The 17,552-nt window shown below is 47.8% G+C and overlaps 1 protein-coding gene across 1 annotated transcript in view; it reads right to left on the bottom strand.

Annotated features, from left to right (window-relative positions):
- Positions 1-11,800, bottom strand: part of cyp26b1 (cytochrome P450, family 26, subfamily b, polypeptide 1) — a 250,366-nt gene extending 238,566 nt beyond the window's left edge. The window contains exon 1 of the mRNA XM_072497739.1: positions 11,646-11,800. The gene's annotated coding sequence lies outside the window, so the exon portion shown is untranslated. The remainder of the gene's footprint in view (positions 1-11,645) is intronic.
- Positions 11,801-17,552: the final 5,752 nt, after the last annotated feature.

Raw genomic sequence — 17,552 nt, 5'->3', positions numbered from 1 at the left:
TGCAGGCAGACAGTGGGAATTGCGCTTAGGATTCCCTCACTGGCAGCCCAGGGTGGGGAGAATTACCTGGATTTCTCAGGGAGCTGAGAGTGCTTGAAAAGTTTACTCTTTTTTTTGAACAGGTCAAGGCAAACATAGAATCAGGTAGAGGTCTGTGTGTGTGTGTGTGTGTGTTTCAAGATCTGTCTTTTTCGAAGTCTGTGTGTGTGTGTTTCAAGGTCTCTGTATGTGTGTTTTGAGGTCTGTGTTTTTCGAAGTATGTGTGTGGTTCTAGGTCTCTGTATGTGTGTGTGTGTGTTTAGAGGTCTGTGTGTTTGTGTTTTGAGGTCTGCGTTTTTCAAAGTATGTGTGTGATTCAAGGTGCGTATGTGTGTTTAGAGGTCTGTGTATGAGTGTGAGTGTTTTGAGGTCTGTGTGTGTGTTTCGAGGTGTGTGTGTGTTTCAAGGCCTGTGTGTGTTTCGCAGTCTGTGTGTGTGTGTGTTTCGAGGTCTCTGTGTGTGTGTTTAGAGGTCTGTGTATGAGTGTGTGTGTTTTGAGGTCTGTGTGTGTGTTTCGAGGTGTGTGTGTGTTTCAAGGTCTGTGTGTGTTTCACAGTCTGTGTGTGTGTGTGTTTCGAGGTCTCTGTGTGTGTGTTTCGCAGTCTGTGTGTGTGTTTTGAGGTCTGTGTGTGTTTTGAGGTGTGTGTGTATTTTGAGGTCTGTGTGTGTTTCGAGGTTTGTGTGTGTGTGTTTCAAGGTCTGTGTGTTTCAAGGTCTGTGTGTGTTTTGAGGTCTGTGTGTGTGTTTTGAGGTCTGTGTGTGTGTTTTGAGGTCTGTGTGTTTTGAGGCCTGTGTCTGTGTGTTTCAAGGTCTCTATGTGTTTCAACGTCTGTGTTTCGAGATCCATGTGTGTTTTTAGAGGTCTGTGTATGAGTGTGTGTGTTTTGAAGTCTGTGTGTTTGTGTTTCGAGGTCTGTTTTTCGAAGTGTGTGTGTGTGTGTGATTCAAGGTCCGTGTGTGTGTGTTTAGAGGTCTGTGTGTGTGTTTCGAGCCCTGTGTGTGTTTTGAGGTCTGTGTGTGTGCATGTTTCGAGGTTGCGTGTGTGCGTGTGTTCGAGGACTGTGTGTGTGTGTTTAGAGGTCTGTGTGTGTCTGTATTTCGCGGTCTGTGTGTGTCTGTCTGTGTTTAGCAGTCTGCGTGTTTGTGTTTAGCAGTCTGTGTGTTTAGAGATCTGTGTGTGTCTGTATTTAGCGGTCTGTGTGTGTCTGTCTGTATTTCGCGGTCTGTGTGTGTCTGTCTGTGTTTAGCAGTCTGTGTGTTTGTGTTTAGTAGTCTGTGTGTGTGTTTAGAGGTCTGTGTGTGTCTGTATTTGGTGGTCTGTGTGTGTGTTTAGCAGTCTGTGTGTGTTTAGAGGTTTGTGTGTGTCTGTGTGTATTTCGCGGTCTGTGTGTTTGTGTTTAGCAGTCTGTGTGTGTGTTTAGAGATCTGTGCGTGTCTGTATTTAGCGGTCTGTGTGTGTCTGTCTGTATTTAGCGGTCTGTGTGTGTGTTCAGCAGTCTGTGTGTGTGTTTAGAGGTCTGTGTGTGTCTGTATTTGGTGGTCTGTGTGTGTGTTTAGCAGTCTGTGTGTGTTTAGAGGTTTGTGTGTGTCTGTGTTTAGCAGTCTGTGTGTGTGTGTGTTGTTTGGGGTGCTGATCGGTCTAATAAAGGGATTCCAACTCTACCTGAACTCTCTGCCTCAAATTTAGCCAATAATGATAGGAACCCGATCTCTCCCAATACATTCATCCAATTTTTTAACAATCTAAATTTGGAGTACCCAATTCATTTTTCCAATTAAGGAGCAATTTAACATGGCCAATCCACCTACCCTGCACACCTTTTTGAGTTGCGCGGTGAGACACACGCAAACACGGGGAGAATGTGCAAACTCGATACGGGCAGTGACCCGGAGCCGGGATTGAACCCAGGACCTTGGCTCCGTGAGGCAGCAGTGCTAACCACTGCGCCACCGTGCCACCCCTTCATTCATCCAATTGATCAGCTCTCAAAATGTTTGTCCATTTTTCCCCTTCCCCCAAGTAGAAATCCTCAGTTAGAGATTAAAACGAAGGAAGATTGTCTCCCAATATCACGCAAGAACTTTAGAACGTGCCTGTGTGTAGGTGTGTGGGAGATGGGCATTATTGTGTGTCTCTGCTCTGTTTTCATAGAATCATAGAACCATTGGGCAGTTACAGCACAGAAGGAGACTATTCGGCCCATCTTGCAAGCCTGAAGCCACCTGGGTGCCCTTTCATTTTTGGATATGAATTTAGAGTACCCAAATCTTTATTTTTCCCAATTAAGGGGCAATTTAGTGTGGCCAATTGACCTACTCTGCACATATTTTTTGGGTTGTGGGGGTGAGACCCATGCAGACACGGGGAGAATGTGCAAACTCCAGACGGACAGTGACCCGGAGCCGGGATCGTACCCGGGTCCACGGTGCCGTGAGGTAGCAGTGCTAACTACTGCGCCACCGTGCTGCACCCCCCTCCCCAGGTGCCCTTTCTAATCCCACCTTCCTGAACCCAGTCCATACCCCTGTAGCTTAGAGCACTTAAAGTGCAGAACCAGATACCTTTTAAAAGAGTTTAGGGTCTTCGCCTCCACCAACAACTTGGAAACATTTATGGGATGTGTGATTCATTGGCTAGGCCAGCATTGACTGGGGCTGTTTAGCACAGGGCTAAATCATTGGCTTTGAAAGCAGACCAAGGCAGGCCAGCAGCACGGTTCAATTCCCGTACCAGCCTCCCCGAACAGGCGCCGGAATGTGGCGACTAGGGACTTTTCGCAGTAACTTCATTTGAAGCCTACTTGTGACAATAAGCGATTTTCATTCATTTCATTTTCATTTCATTCATTGGCCATCCCTGCGAGAAGGTGGGGGTGAGCTGTCTTCTTGAACCGCTGCAGTCCATGTGGTATATGTACACCCACAGTGCTGTTAGGGAGGGAGTTCCTGCATTTCCAAGTCAGGGTGGTGAGTGACTTGGAGGGGAACTTCCAGCTGCTGGGATTCCCATGTAACTGCTGCCCTTATCCTTCTAGGCGGCAGTGTTTGTGGGTTTGCAAGGCGTCGTCTTGGTGAGTTGCTACTGTGCATTTTGTAAATGGTACACATGGCTATCACTGTGTGTTGGGGGAAGGAGTGAATGTTTAGGTAGCAATGATGCTGAGGTTACAATCAAATCAGCCATGATCGTATTGAATGGCAAAGCAGAATCAAGGGGCCGAGTGGCCTAGTTCTATTTGTATGTTTGTATATTAAAGATGGTTGATGGGGTGTTAATCAAGCGGGGCTGCTTTGTTCTGGATGGTGTTGAGCTTCTTGATTGTTATTGGAGCTGCACTCATCCAGGCAAGTGGAGAGTATTCCATAACACTCCTGACTTGTGCCTTGGAGATGGTGGATAGGCTTTGGGGGGAAAGGAGGTGAGTTACTTGCCGCAGGATTCCCAGGCTCTGGCTTGCTCTTTTAGCCACAGTATTTATATGCCTACCCACCCCACCCCACCCCTCTCCCACGTGGCCACCTGTCCCTGGCAGGCCAGTTGCTCTCATTATCATATTCTGCTATCTTTTTACCAAGAGCTTTCCAGAGCTCGATGCCAATGGTGTAGTGCTGAAAATGTCTACATGTCTGTATATTCCCATGTGTCTGAATATTCCCCACGTGTCTGTACATTCCCTACATGTCTGTATATTCCCATGTGTCTGAATATTCCCCACGTGTCTGTACATTCCCTACATGTCTGTATATTCCCATGTGTCTGAATATTCCCCACGTGTCTGTACATTCCCTACATGTCTGTCTATTCCCCATGTGTCTGTATATTCCGTACATGTTTGAATATTCCTTATATGTTTGTCTATTCCCCATGTGTCTGTACATTCCCTACATGTCTGTCTATTCCCCATGTGTCTATATTACGCCATGTTTGCATATTTCCCGTGTGTCTGTATATTCCCTAACTGCCTTTATATTTCCTACATGTCTGTATATTCCCCATGTGTCTGGATATTCCCTACCTGTCTGTATATTCCATACATGGCTGCATATTTGCCCATGTGCCTGCATATTCCTTACCTGGCTGTATATTCCCTAACTGCCTGTATATTTCCTACACGTCTGTATATTCCCCATGTGTCTGTGTATTCCCTACCTGTCTATATATTCCCTACATGTCTGTATATTCCCAATGTGTCTGTATATTCCTTACATGTCTGTACATTCCCTACACGTCTGTATATTCCCGATATGTCAGGGGCTGGTTTAGCACAGTGGGCTAGACAGCTGACTTGTAATGCAGAACAATGCCAGCAGCATATATTCAATTCCCGTACCGGCCTCCCTGAACAGGTGCCGGAATGTGGCGACCAGGGGCTTTTCACAGAAACTTCATTGAAGCCGACTCGTGACAATAAACGATTATTATTATTATTATATTCTCTACATGTCTATATGTTCCCCATAGAACATAGAACGATACAGCGCAGTACAGGCCCTTCGGCCCAGGTACAGTGGTTAGCACTGCTGCCTCCCAGCTCCAGGGTCCCGGGTTCAATTCCAGCCTCAGGTGACTGTCTGGGTGAAGCTTGCACTTTCTCCCCGTGTCAGCGTGGGTTTCCTCCGGGTGCTCTGGTTTCCGCCCATAGTCCAAAGATGTGCAGGTTAGGTGGATTGGCCATGATAAATTGCCCCTTAGTGTCCAAAAGATTAGGTGGGGTTACTGGGTTACGGGGATGGGGTGGAGGTGTGGGCTTCAGTATAGTGCTCTTTCCAAGGGCCGGTGCAGACTCGATGGGCCGAATGACCTCATGTACTGTAGGGATTCTATGTCTATATATTCCCAATGGCGGCAAGGTAGTGCAGTGGTTAGCACTGCTGCCTCACGGTGCTGAGGACCCGGCTTCGATCCCGGCCCTGGGTCACTGTCCGTGCGGAGTTTGCACATTCTCCCCGTGTCTGCGTGGGTTTCACCCCCCACAACTCAAAGATGTGCAGGTTAGGTGTATTGGCCACGCTAAATTGCCCCTTAATTGGGGAAAAAAAGAATTGGGTACTGTAAATTTATATTTTAAAAATGTCTCTATATTCTGTACATGTCTGCTTATTCCCTGCATGTCTGTATATTCCCTAAATTTCACCTGAACAGAGCTGGGACTGAGTTCCTTTGTGTGCTAGTGGGAGGGTTTTACACTAACTCAGCAGAGATGTTGGAACCAAGGCAGAATATTAGAGGCATACCAGAGTGCACAAAATACAGGGAGAGACAGATAGCACTTGTTAAGAGAATAGTGAGTTAATAGGTGGAGTCAGATTGAGGGAGACATTAATGACGTCTAAATCAGGGTTACTGTGCATGTATGTGACTGCGTGGATTATAGTAAATAAAACTGGGGAGTTACAGGTGCAGATTACATTGCAGAACTATGATGTTATGAAAACAGAGACCTTAGCACTGAGTGTTCAATATTCCTGGGCACAAGGTGTTCAGAAAAGATAGTTAAAGAAGAAAAGGATTATAGAGATGCCAACATTATAATAATAATGTTTATTGTCACAAGTAGGCTTACATTAACACTGCAATGAAGTTACTGTGAAAATCCCCTGGTCGCCACATTCCAGCGCTTGTTTGGGTACACAGAGGGAGAATTCAGAATGTCCAATTCCCCTAACAAAACGTCTTTCGGGATTTGTGGGAGGAAACCGGAGCACCCGGAGGAAACCCCCGCAGGCACAGGGAGACTCCGCACAGACAGTGACCCAAGCCAGGAATCATACCTGGGACCCTGGAGCTGTGAAGCAACAGTGCTAACCACTGTGCTACCGTGCTGCCCCATCTAATGGGGGACTTTAATTAGCCAAATGTAGACTGGGACAGTGGTGGTGTAAAGGACAGCGAGGCGTAAACATTCCTGGATTGTGTTTTGGAGAATTTTCTACAGCAGTACGTGTCCAGTTCAGCAAGTAAGGAGGCTGTTGGAGCTGGTTCTTGGAAATGAGGTGGGCCAAGTAGATCAAGTGTCAGTGGGAGAACATTTAGGAGACGGTAGATGCATTGCAAGGGTTAAAATGAGATTAGAAAAGGAAAATGGACAACCCAGCAACAATAATTGTTATTGGGGCTGGTTTAGCACAGTGGGCTAAACAGCTGACTTGTAATGCGGAACAAGACAGCAGCGCGGGTTCAATTCCCGTACCGGCCTCCCCGAACAGGCGCCGAAATGTGGCGACTAGGGGCTTTTCACAGTGCCTTCACTGAAGCCTACTTGTGACAATAAGCTGTTATTGTTATTAACAGGGCCAGAGCTAACTTCAATGGGGCAAGAACGGGGCTGGGCCAGTTAGACTGGAACGAAAGGTTGGTGGGAAAACTGTAGCAGAACAATGGGCTACCTTCAAAATGGAAATGCACTGCCCTGGAAATGTGGTGGAGGCAGGTTCAATCGGGGCATTCAAGAGGGCATTGGATGATTACTTGAATTTAAGCAATGTGCAGGGGGATGGGGAAAAGACAGAGGAATGGCCCTCAGTCACAATGCCTGTTCAGAGAGCCGGTGCAGACAGTGTGGGGCAAATGGTCTCCTCCTGTACCGTAACGATTCGGTGATTCTCTGTGAAATGGCTCAGGCACAGTCAATGTAAATCTCTTAAAAGGGAAAGGGCAAACAAATCCGGGAAAAGTGTTAGGAATTAAGAAAAAAATGTGCCTCTGGCAGGTGGCAGGTAGCAACTACAGTTGAGAACCAAGAGGAATACAGAAGGTTCGGTGGCAGGTGAAAACGTACGTTAGAGAAGCAAAGAGGGATAATGAGAAAAAACTGGCAGCCAGCATAAAGGGGAATCGCAAAGTCTTCTTCTAATAATAATAATAATGTTTATTGTCACAAGTAGGCTTACACTAACACTGCAATTAAGTTACTGTGAAAATCCCCGAGTCGCCACATTCCGGCGCCTGTTCGGGTACACAGAGGGAGAATTCAGAATGCCCAATTCATCTGACAGCACGTCTTTCTGGACTTGTGGGAGGAAACCGGAGCGCCCGGAGGAAACCCACGCAGACACGGGGAGAGTGTGCAGACTCCGCACAGACAGTGACCCAAGCCGGGAATCGAAGCTGGGACCCTGGCGCTGTGAAGCAACAGTGCTAACCACTGGGCTACCATGCCGCATTTAATAGCAAAGAGATGGTAAAAAGAGGAGTAGGGCTGATTAGGGACCTAAAAGTAAACTTACACATGGAAAAAGGGGCCATGGCTGAGGTACTAAATGAGCACTTTGCATCTGTCTTTACCACGGACATAGATGCTATCCAGGTCGTGGTGATTGACGAGGAAACTCTGTCCCTGGAAGGGTTCAAAATCAATAAGGAGGAAGTGTCGAATTGACTGTCAGTTCTGAAAGTTGACAAGGCACCGGGACCGGATGAGATGCATGCAAGGATATTGAAGGAAGTGAGAATGGAAATTGCCGTGCTGCTGGCCATAATCTTCTAGTCTTCTATAGACTCAGAGGACTGGAGAATTGCAAATGTTATGCCCTTGTTCAAAAAAGGTTGTAACGATAACCCCAGCAATTACAGGCCAGTCAGTTTAACATCAGTAATTGGCAAGCTTCCAGTAACAATTATTCGGAAAAGAGATAGTAGTCACATGGCAAAATGTGGGTTGATTAAGAAGAGCCAGCATGAATTTCTAGAGGGGAGACTTGCTGGAGTTTTTTGAAATGGTAACAGAGAGAGTTGATGAGGGTAATGTTAAGCTGGTGCCCATAAACCTTCAAAAGAAATCGACGCAGTGCCACACAACAAAATTGAGAAATGTCATAGTTCATGGAATAAAAGTGACAGTAACAATGTGGATACAAAATTGATTGACTAATAGGAAACAGAGAGTACTGGTCAATGGATATTTTTTGGATTGGAGGAAGGTTCAAAGTAAAGTTCCCCAAGGGTCAGTACTGCTTTTCCTGATCTAGATCTTGGTCTACAGGGGACAATTTCAAAGTTTGTGGATAATGTGGAACCTGGAAGTATTTTAAACTGTGAGGAGGACAATGTGGAACTTTAAAAGGACATCTCGACATGTTAGTGGTGTTGGTTGATGATGTTCAATGCAGAGAAGTGCGAGGTGCTGCGTTTTAGTAGGTAGAACATGGAGAGACAATATAAAATAAAGGTAAAATTGTTCACGGGGTGCAGGAGCAGAGGGTAATGGGGCAGGACAGGTGGAGAGAGCAGTTAATAAAGTATATAGTACTCTGGTCTTTGTTAATAGGGGCAAAGAAACAAGAGCAAAGAGGTTATGCTGAACTTAGACAAGATACTCAGAGACCTCAGCTGGAATATTGTGGACAGTTCTGGGTGCCACGCTATAAGAAGGATGTGAACACACTGGAGAGAGCGCAGAAGAGGTTTACAAGAATGGTTTCAGGAGATGTGATGGTGCAGTGGTTAGCGCTGCTGTCTACAGCTCTGAGGACCCGGGTTCGATCCCGGCCCCGGGTCACTGTCCGTGTGGAGTTTGCACATTCCCTATGTGCCAGTATATTCCCTATGTGCCTGTATATTCCCTATGTGCCTGTATATTTCCGATGTGTCTGAATATTCCCTCTGTGCCTGTATATTCCCGATGTATCTGAATATTCACTCTGTGCCTGTATATTCCCGATGTATCTGAATATTCACTATGTGCCAGTATATTCCCAATGTGTTGGAATATTCCCTATGTTCCTGAATATTCACTCTGTGCCTGAATATTCCCTATGTGCCTGTATATTCCCTATGTGCCTGAATATTCCCTATGTGCCTCTATATTCCCTATGTGCCTGTATATTCATTATGTACCAATACATTCCCTATGTATCTGAATATTCACTATGTGCCTGTATATTCCCTATGTGCCTGTATATTCCCTATGTCCCGGTATATTTCCGATGTGTCTGAATATTCCCTCTGTGCCTGTATATTCCCAATGTATCTGAATATTCACTATCTGCCTGTATATTCCCGATGTATCTGAATATTCCCTATGTGCCTGTATATTCCCGATGTATCTGAATATTCATTATCTGCCTGTATATTCCCAATGTGTCTGAATATTCACTATCTGCCTGTATATTCCCAATGTGTCTGAATATTCACTATCTGCCTGTATATTCCCAATGTGTCTGAATATTCACTATCTGCCTGTATATTCCCAAACAAGTAGGCTTACATTAACACTGCAATGAAGTTACTGTGAAAAGCCCCTAGCCGCCACATTCCGGCGCTTGTTCGGGTACATTGAGGGGAGAAGTCAGAATGTCCAAATTACCTAACAGCACGTCTTTCAGGACTTGTAGGAAGAAACCGGAGCACCCGGAGGAAACCCAAGCAGACACAGGGAGAACGTGCAGACTCCCCACAGACAGTGACCCAAGCCCAGAATCGAACGTGCTCCGGTTTCCTCCCACAAGTCCTGAAAGACGTGCTGTTAGGTGAATTGGACATTCTGAATTCTCCCTCTGTGTACCCGAACAGGCACCGGAGTGTGGCGACTAGGGGCTTTTCATGGTAACTTCATTGCAATGTTAATTTAAGCCTACTTGTGACAATAAAGATTATTATTATATTCCCTGTGTGTCTGAATATTCCCTATGTGTCTGAATATTCCCTACGTGTCTGAATATTCCCAATGTGTCTGAATATTCCCTACGTGTCTGAATATTCCCTATGTGTCTGAATATTCCCTACATGTCTGAATATTCCCTATGTGTATGAATATTCCCTATGTACCAGTATATTCCCTATGTGTCTGAATATTGGGGGCTGGTTTAGCTCAGTGGGCTAGGCAGCTGTTTGTGATGCAGAACAAGGTCAGCAGCACGGATTCATTTCCCGTACCAGCTGAGAATTCTGAATTCTCTCTCTCTGTGTACCCGAACAGGTGCCGCAATGTGGCGACTAGGGGCTTTTCACAGTAACTTCATTGCAGTGTTAATGTAAACCTCCTTGTGAAAATAAAGATTATTTATTTATTCCCTGTGTCTGAATATTCCCTATGTGCCTGAATATTCCCGATGTGTCTGAATATTCCCTATGTGTCTGAATATTCCCTGTGTGTCTGAATATTCCCGGTGTGCCTGAATATTCCCGATGTGTCTGAATATTCCCTATGTGTCTGAATATTCCCTGTGTGTCTGAATATTCCCGGTGTGCCTGAATATTCCCGATGTGTCTGAATATTCCCGATGTGCCTGTATATTCCAGATGTATCTGAATATTCCCGATGTGTCTGTATATTCCCTCTGTGCCTGTACATTCCCTATGTGCCTGTATATTCCCGATGTATCTGAATATTCACTATGTGCTTGAATATTCCCTCTGTGCCTGAATATTCCCTGTGTGTCTGAATATTCCCTGTGTGTCTGAATATTCCCTGTGTGCCTGTATATTCCTGATGTATCTGAATATTCACTATGTGCCTGAATATTCCCGATGTGTCTGAATACTCCCAATGTGTCTGAATATTCCCTGTGTGTCTGAATATTCCCTATGTGCCTGAATATTCCCTATTTGCCTGAATATTCCCTATGTGTCTGTTCGAGAGGATTGTGTATAAGATACTAATACTTCTGAAATTTTCAGAGCATTTGATACATAGAATATTCGATTTTATTCCTGATTCAGTTCAAGGTCTCCACCTGTTCTTCTTGAGGTGCGGCAGTTTACAAAGGGGGGCATTTCCCAAATGGACCTGCAGTCGCTGTGCCCGAGCTGCCGGTGATCGGAGCGTACAGGGTGGGTGGTGAGGGGGCGCAAGGACTGTGTGACCCCCTGTGCCCACTCCACTCACTGTGTATTCCCCATGTGTCTGTCTCGCATATAAAACCGTTCAGTCACATCAACCACATCCCAGCACAGTCCCAACCCAACCCAATGGATCCACACTGATGGCTTCTAACGGGAATAGAAACAGACTCACTTTCTAAAGACATGGCAACACTTCAAAATAAGATACTTAATAGAATTAGAACACAGTTTGGTACATCCTGAGATCTCTATATAAAAGCTTCGATCTTATTCCTTGGCTGAATTGAATCCTGACACCCCGCTCTCCTTCAATCCCTCAGTCCTGATCCGATTGTAACTCAGTCGCACCAGGATTGCAATGAGCTCCAACTCCTCTCTCCCCACAACCTAATTGGCCTAATCGTTAGCTGTACCCAGTCGGGACCATTCCAAAAAATCCTCTGCTCTCCCTTGTCCCGTTGTGGAAAAGCGAGGTTAAAATGTGACTCCACCTGCCGCAGTCCTAACAGCCGAGAGAGCGATTTCTTTCTAACTCCGGGAGGAGGGGGAGAATATCAGAGCGACCTTTTAGATATAAAAAGGGCAGAATTCTCACTTTTAATTCGATTCTTACTGGGGGGGGAAATACACCCTCCAACCATTCACAAAACCGAATAACATTCGTTGCTTCGAATAAAAAGGACCTCAATTATACTTTCAGAAAACAATCCAGGGAAACGAAAAATAACTACAAATCGTTCATCAATTATATTAAAAACTGGGTGAATATTTTAGCTCAAAACTGGGAGGGGAGGAAATCCGGGTGGAATAATTGGAAACTTACCTCTCCAGCTTTGCTCCTGTCCCACACAACGGTGGCGTGTCTTGTGATATTTTAATTATTCGATTTTGAGCTTTTTCTTTTTGTTCTTGTTCGATGCTAAAGGTTCAAAATATAGAGCTGAATTTGCCCACATGTATATATACAAAACTTCTCCCGTTAGTTCCCACCTCCTGGGTGACGTGCTCTCTGGGTTTCTCTGTCTCATCATGAATATTCAACCCTGTAAGAAATGTTCACCTTTTTTTGCAACATATAACAAGACATTCGCAAATAGCTTTTCGATCAAATCACCGAGCCTTTCATCCCGGCTCACACACCAAGACAATTTAGAGCAGGGCTTTAAATTGTTTCATAATCAGCAAGTTAAAAACAAAATAAAAAAACAAGAGAAATAGTTTCTCCTGGCGTTCGAGGCTGGGGTGTCCAATGCTTTGTAAGATAAACGGTGGCGTGTCCAAGCTCTCTGGAAGTACGAAGGGTCTCACTTTTATTTTTGTTTTTAATGTTTTATTTATTTATTTATTTTGCTGACTGATTTAAACAAAGCAAATCCCCTTTCACCAAATCAGTTCTTCAATTCCCAGCGTCTCGCAGGCAGATCACACTAGCCTGACACTTCGCTTTTTAACAATCCCCACCCTGGCCATACTTTGGGGAAGATGGTTCAATTTGTTTTTATTTATTGATCCACAGTTATTTATCCGCTCTCCTCCGTTACTCTGCCACTCCGTCTACTTACAATGCACCCCCCCCCCATTAGTAGCAGTTCCCCAGCTCTCACCCTCGCCCCCCCCCCCCCCCCCTCTCCATTCTGAAGACCCTCCCGTTCAGAGGGATAGTATACCAAGGGTAATACTAACCCCGTTTCAACAACTCGGAACTGTTTTCTGTTTCAAAAGGCTTTGACGTATCTGTGGCTGGATATCCAGCTATTCCTGGTTGGGAAGTCGATCTGTAAACACAGCTTTTTGTCAGCAGTGAAGGTTTTGTTGTAGTTTATTGCATCTGGCATGTGTTTGTATACACAGAATGTTTTTTGAATGCAACGGGAGCTCCATGTCCATCTGTCAGCCTGCCTCTCATGAACATAGGAGGCGGAAGTGTACATTTTTAAAAATAATATATATTGCAGAGGTAATGTTGAGAATGCACAACAGGTGGATTGCCATGCAAAGAGGAGGAGGAATTCTATCTGGTTCCTTTATCGGAATATTCTGGTGTCTGTTTGTCGATATAACTGTGTGTGTGTGTGTGTGAGAGAGAGAGAGAAGCTGGGAGTTTGTATCCGATTGTACCCTCGTTACAATTGTTTCAATCGGCGCCTTGTGTATGGTTGAGATGAAAGTGTGTGCTTTTCCGTCAGTGTGTGTAAATGTGGTTGTACAGGAACATGTTTCAATCATTCTGACTGTGTATGTTTGTATATAGCTGCACCGGGCTTTGGTGTAAGAGTATCCAATGTGTATCTAACCGGATGTGTGTTTCTATCTCATTGTTTCATTCTATATACATGTGAACCCAACTTTTCACTCGGTTTCCCTCCTATCCGTGTTCAATTACATTCTACCAAATCAACACTTGAGACAACAAAATCACAACTTAAACAGCAAATTTGCCCGGAACATTTTTTGCTGAATAAATATTTTAAGCCTCTACCTTTTTTAATGCAACAAGTTTGAGCTTTGGACACGCCAGCGGCTGGATGAACAGAATCAATGAAAATATTGACAGAAAAAAACAAAGACAAGAACAGAGGGGCTGGGAGCTGAGGGCTGAACACAAGCTGCCGGGGCGGTAAGATGAATTCGCATTGCCTCCGGGTTAGGCGCTGGATGCAATGAAAAGATTGACAAGAAGTGAGGAGCTGCAGGTGGATTGCAAAGTCATATCATTAGAACAATCCATTCAGCCCTTCTTTATGCCAGCCCTCTACAGCTGGTGTACTCACAGGTTTTGCTTCGGGTAAGAACACTATTCACGACACCCTATGCTGTTCTTCCTCATGTATTTGCTTTGTTTAGCCCTTGTTCCGCATGTTAACTAATTACTTATTTGTCGATGTACTTCGTCAATTATTCTTTTTGTCTACTGTGTGCGTTCCCTTAGCCACAGAAAAATACTTTTCACTGTACTTCGATACATGTGACAATAAATCAATCAATCTTTTTTGAAATCTTCCTTTGAATGTGTTCCCATCACACTCGTCCACATAGCGTTCCAGGTCCTTACTGCGGGCAACAAAGCATTGTTTTTCCTGATGTCGCTATCGCTTCTTTTGTCAATCATCTTAAATCTGATTAAGATTTTTCCATCTATTGGGAATGATTCTGTTTACTCTGTCCAGACCCCACAAGGATTTTAAGCACCTCCATCAAATCTTCTCCCAACCTTCTCGTCACCTAGGGCAACAGTGCCGACCCCTCCAATCTATCTCTGTAACTAAACTTTCCCATCTCTGGAGCCATTCTCGTGAATGTTTTCTGCACTCCCTCTCGAACCAGGCTATTCGCCCAGGGGCACATTGGATGATTTTTCTCACTCGAGGAGCCAATAAGCAAATTCTGGAAAGTCAAGGCTTGGCAAAATGATGAACGGAATTTCAGGAAAAGGTGCCATTTTAAGGAAAGAGGCAATTGCAGAACAAATGAAATATTGTCATAGCAGTAAATGATCAATAAATTATTGCATTAAAGAGCGAGCGATCAAAATGACCAGCATGTTGGAGGGACAGTGCATGTGGTGGAATTTTGAGGGTGTGTGTGGATGGGAGACTGAAGGTGTGCGTGGGTGGGAGAGTGAGGGTGTGTGTGTGTGGAAGTGTGAGGGTGTGTGTGTGTGTGGAACTGTGAGGGTGTGTGTGGGTGGGAGTGTGAAGGTGTGCGTGGGTGGGAGAGTGAGGGTGTGTGTGTGTGGGAGAGTGAGGGTGTGTGTGTGTGGAAGTGTGAGGGTGTGTGTGTGTGGAACTGTGAGGGTGTGTGTGGGTGGGAGTGTGAGGGTGTGTGTGTGTGTGGAAGTGTGAGGGTGAGGGTGGGTGGGAGTGTGAAGATGAGTGTGTGGTAGTGTGAGGGTGTGTGTGTGGGAGTGTGAGGGTGTGTGTGTGGGAGTGTGAGGGCATGTGGGCGTGAGAGTGTGTGGGAGTGTGAGGGTGTGTGTGGATGGGAGTGTGAGGGTGTGTGTGGGTGGGAGTGTGAGGGTGTGTGTGTGTGTGGAAGTGTGAGGGTGTGTGTGGGTGGGAGTGTGACGGTGTTTGTAGGAGTGTGAGGGTGTGTCTGAGGGTGTGAGTGTGTGTGGGAGTGGGAGGGTGTGTGTGTGAGGGTGTGAGATGGTCTGTGTGTGTGGGAGTGTGAGGGTGTGTGTGGTTGGGAGTGTGAGGGTGAGGGTGGGTGGGAGTGAGGGTGAGTGTGTGGTAGTGTGAGGGTGTGTGTGTGGGAGTGTGAGGGTGTGTGTGTGGGAGTGTGAGGGCATGTGGGTGTGAGGGTGTGAGGGTGTGTGTTTGTGGGACTGAGGGTGTGTGTGGGTAGGAATGTGAGGGTATGTTTGTGGGAATGTGAGGGCGTGGGTGTGAGGATGTGCGTGTAGGGGAGTGTGAGGGTGTGGGAGTGTGGGGGATGTGTAAGGGTGTGTGTGTGGGAGTGTGAGGGTGTGTGAGGGTGTGAGTGTGTGGGAGTGTGAGGGTGTGTGTTTGTGGGAGTGCGAGGATGTGTGTGGGTTGGGAGTGTGAGAGTGTGTGTGAGGGTGGGAGTCTGACGGTGTGTGGGAGTGTGAGGGCATGTGTGGGTGTGAGGGTGTTGTGTTGGAGTGTGAGGGTGTGTGCGAGTGTGAGGGTCTAGTGTGGGTGGGAGTGGAAGGGTGTGTGGGTGGGAGTGTGAGGGTGTGTGTGTGGGAGAGAGAGGGTGTGTGTGTGGGAGTGTGAGGGTGTGTGTGGGTGGGAGTGTGTGTGGGAGTGTGAGGGTGTGTGTATGTGGGAGTGTGAGGGTGTGTGTGAGGGTGTGTGTAGGTGTGAGTGTGAGGGTGTGTGTGTGTGTGGGAGTGTGGTGTGAGTGTGTGTGTGGAGTGGAGTGTGGGATGGTGTGTGTGGGAGTGTGAGGGTGTGTGTGAGGGTGTGTGTGGGTGTGAGGGTGAGTGTGTGGGTGTGCGTGTGGGAGTGTGAGGGTGTATGTGTCAGGGTGTGTGTTTGTGGGAGTGTGAGGTTGTGTGTGTCAGGGTGTGTGTGTGGGAGTGTGAGGGTGTGTGAGGGTATGTGTGTGAAGGTGTGTGTGTGTGAGGGTGTGTGTGGGTCAGTGTGTGAGGGTGTGTGTGTGTGTGTGTGTGAGGGTGTGTGTGTGGGGGAGGGGGAAGGTGTGTGTGTGAGGGTGTGTGTGTGGGAATCTTAGGGTGTGTGTGAGCGTGAGGGTGTGTGTGGATGGGTGTGTGAGGGTGTGCATGGGTGGGTGTGTGAGGGTGTGTGTGTGGGAGTGAGGGTGTGTGTGAGTGGGAGTGTCAGGGTGAGTGTGTGAGGGTGTGTGTGTATGGGTGTGCGAGGGTGTGTGTGGGTGGGAGTGTGTGAGGGTCTGTAAGGGTGGGAGTGTGAGGGTGTGTGTATGTAGGAGTGTGAGGGTGTCCGTGGGTGGGAGTGTGTGAGGGTGTGTATGGGTGGGAGGGTGAGGGTGTGTGTGGGGGGGGGGTGAGGGTGTGTGTGTGTGTGTGTGGGAGTGGGAGTGTGTGTGTGTGGGGGGGAGTGTGAGGGTGTGTGGGGTGTGTGAGGATGGGTGTGTGAGGTGTGTGTGGGTGGGAGTGTGAGGGTGTGTGGGGTGTGTGTGGGTGGGAGTGTGAGGGTGTGTCTGAAGGTATGTGAGGGTGTGTGTGTGTGTGGGAGTGTGTGAGGGTATGCGTGGGTGGGAGTGTGTGAGGGTGTGTCTGAGGGGGGGTGGGTGGGAGTGTGAGGGTGTGTGTGGGTGGGAGTGTGAGGGTGTGTGTGGGAGAGTGAGGATGTGTGTGAGGGTGTGTTCGTGTGGGAGTGTGAGGGTGTGTGTGGGTGGGAGTGTGAGGGTGTCTGTGTGGGTGGGAGTGTGTGAGGGTGTGTGTGCGAGGGTGTGTGTGGCTGGGAGTGTGAGGCTGTGTGTGGTACACCCTCACACTCCCACCCACAGACACCCTTACATACTCCCCCCCACCCTGCTCCATTCCCCCCACCCTGCTCCCCCCCACCCTGCTCCCCCCCACCCTGCTCCATTCCCCCCACCCTGCTCCCCCCCACCCTGCTCCCCCCCACCCTGCTTCACTCCCCCCACCCTGCTTCACACCCCGCCACCCTGCTCCCCCCCCACCCTGCTTCACTCCCCCCACCCTGCTTCACTCCCCCCACCCTGCTTCACACCCCGCCACCCTGCTCCCCCCCACCCTGCTTCACTCCCCCCACCCTGCTTCACTCCCCCCACCCTGCTTCACACCCCGCCACCCTGCTCCCCCCCACCCTGCTTCACTCCCCCCACCCTGCTTCACTCCCCCCACCCTGCTTCACTCCCCCTGCACCCTGCTTCACTCCCCCCACCCTGCTTCACTCCCCCCCACCCTGCTTCACTCCCCCCCACCCTGCTTCACTCCCCCCCACACCCTGCTTCATTCCCCCCCCACCCTGCTTCACTCCCCCCACCCTGCTTCACTCCCCCCACCCTGCTTCACTCCCCCCACCCTGCTTCACTCCCCCCCACCCTGCTTCACTCCCCCCCACACCCTGCTTCATTCCCCCCCCACCCTGCTTCACTCCCCCCACCCTGCTTCACTCCCCCCACCCTGCTTCACTCCCCCTGCACCCTGCTTCACTCCCCCCACCCTGCTTCACTCCCCCTGCACCCTGCTTCACTCCCCCCACCCTGCTTCATTCCCCCCCACCCTGCTTCACTCCCCCCACCCTGCTTCACTCCCCCC

Source organism: Scyliorhinus torazame, chromosome 3 (assembly GCF_047496885.1).
Source record: "Scyliorhinus torazame isolate Kashiwa2021f chromosome 3, sScyTor2.1, whole genome shotgun sequence".
Taxonomy (NCBI): Eukaryota; Metazoa; Chordata; class Chondrichthyes; order Carcharhiniformes; family Scyliorhinidae; genus Scyliorhinus; species Scyliorhinus torazame.
This window is presented reverse-complemented; position numbering and strand designations above follow the sequence as displayed.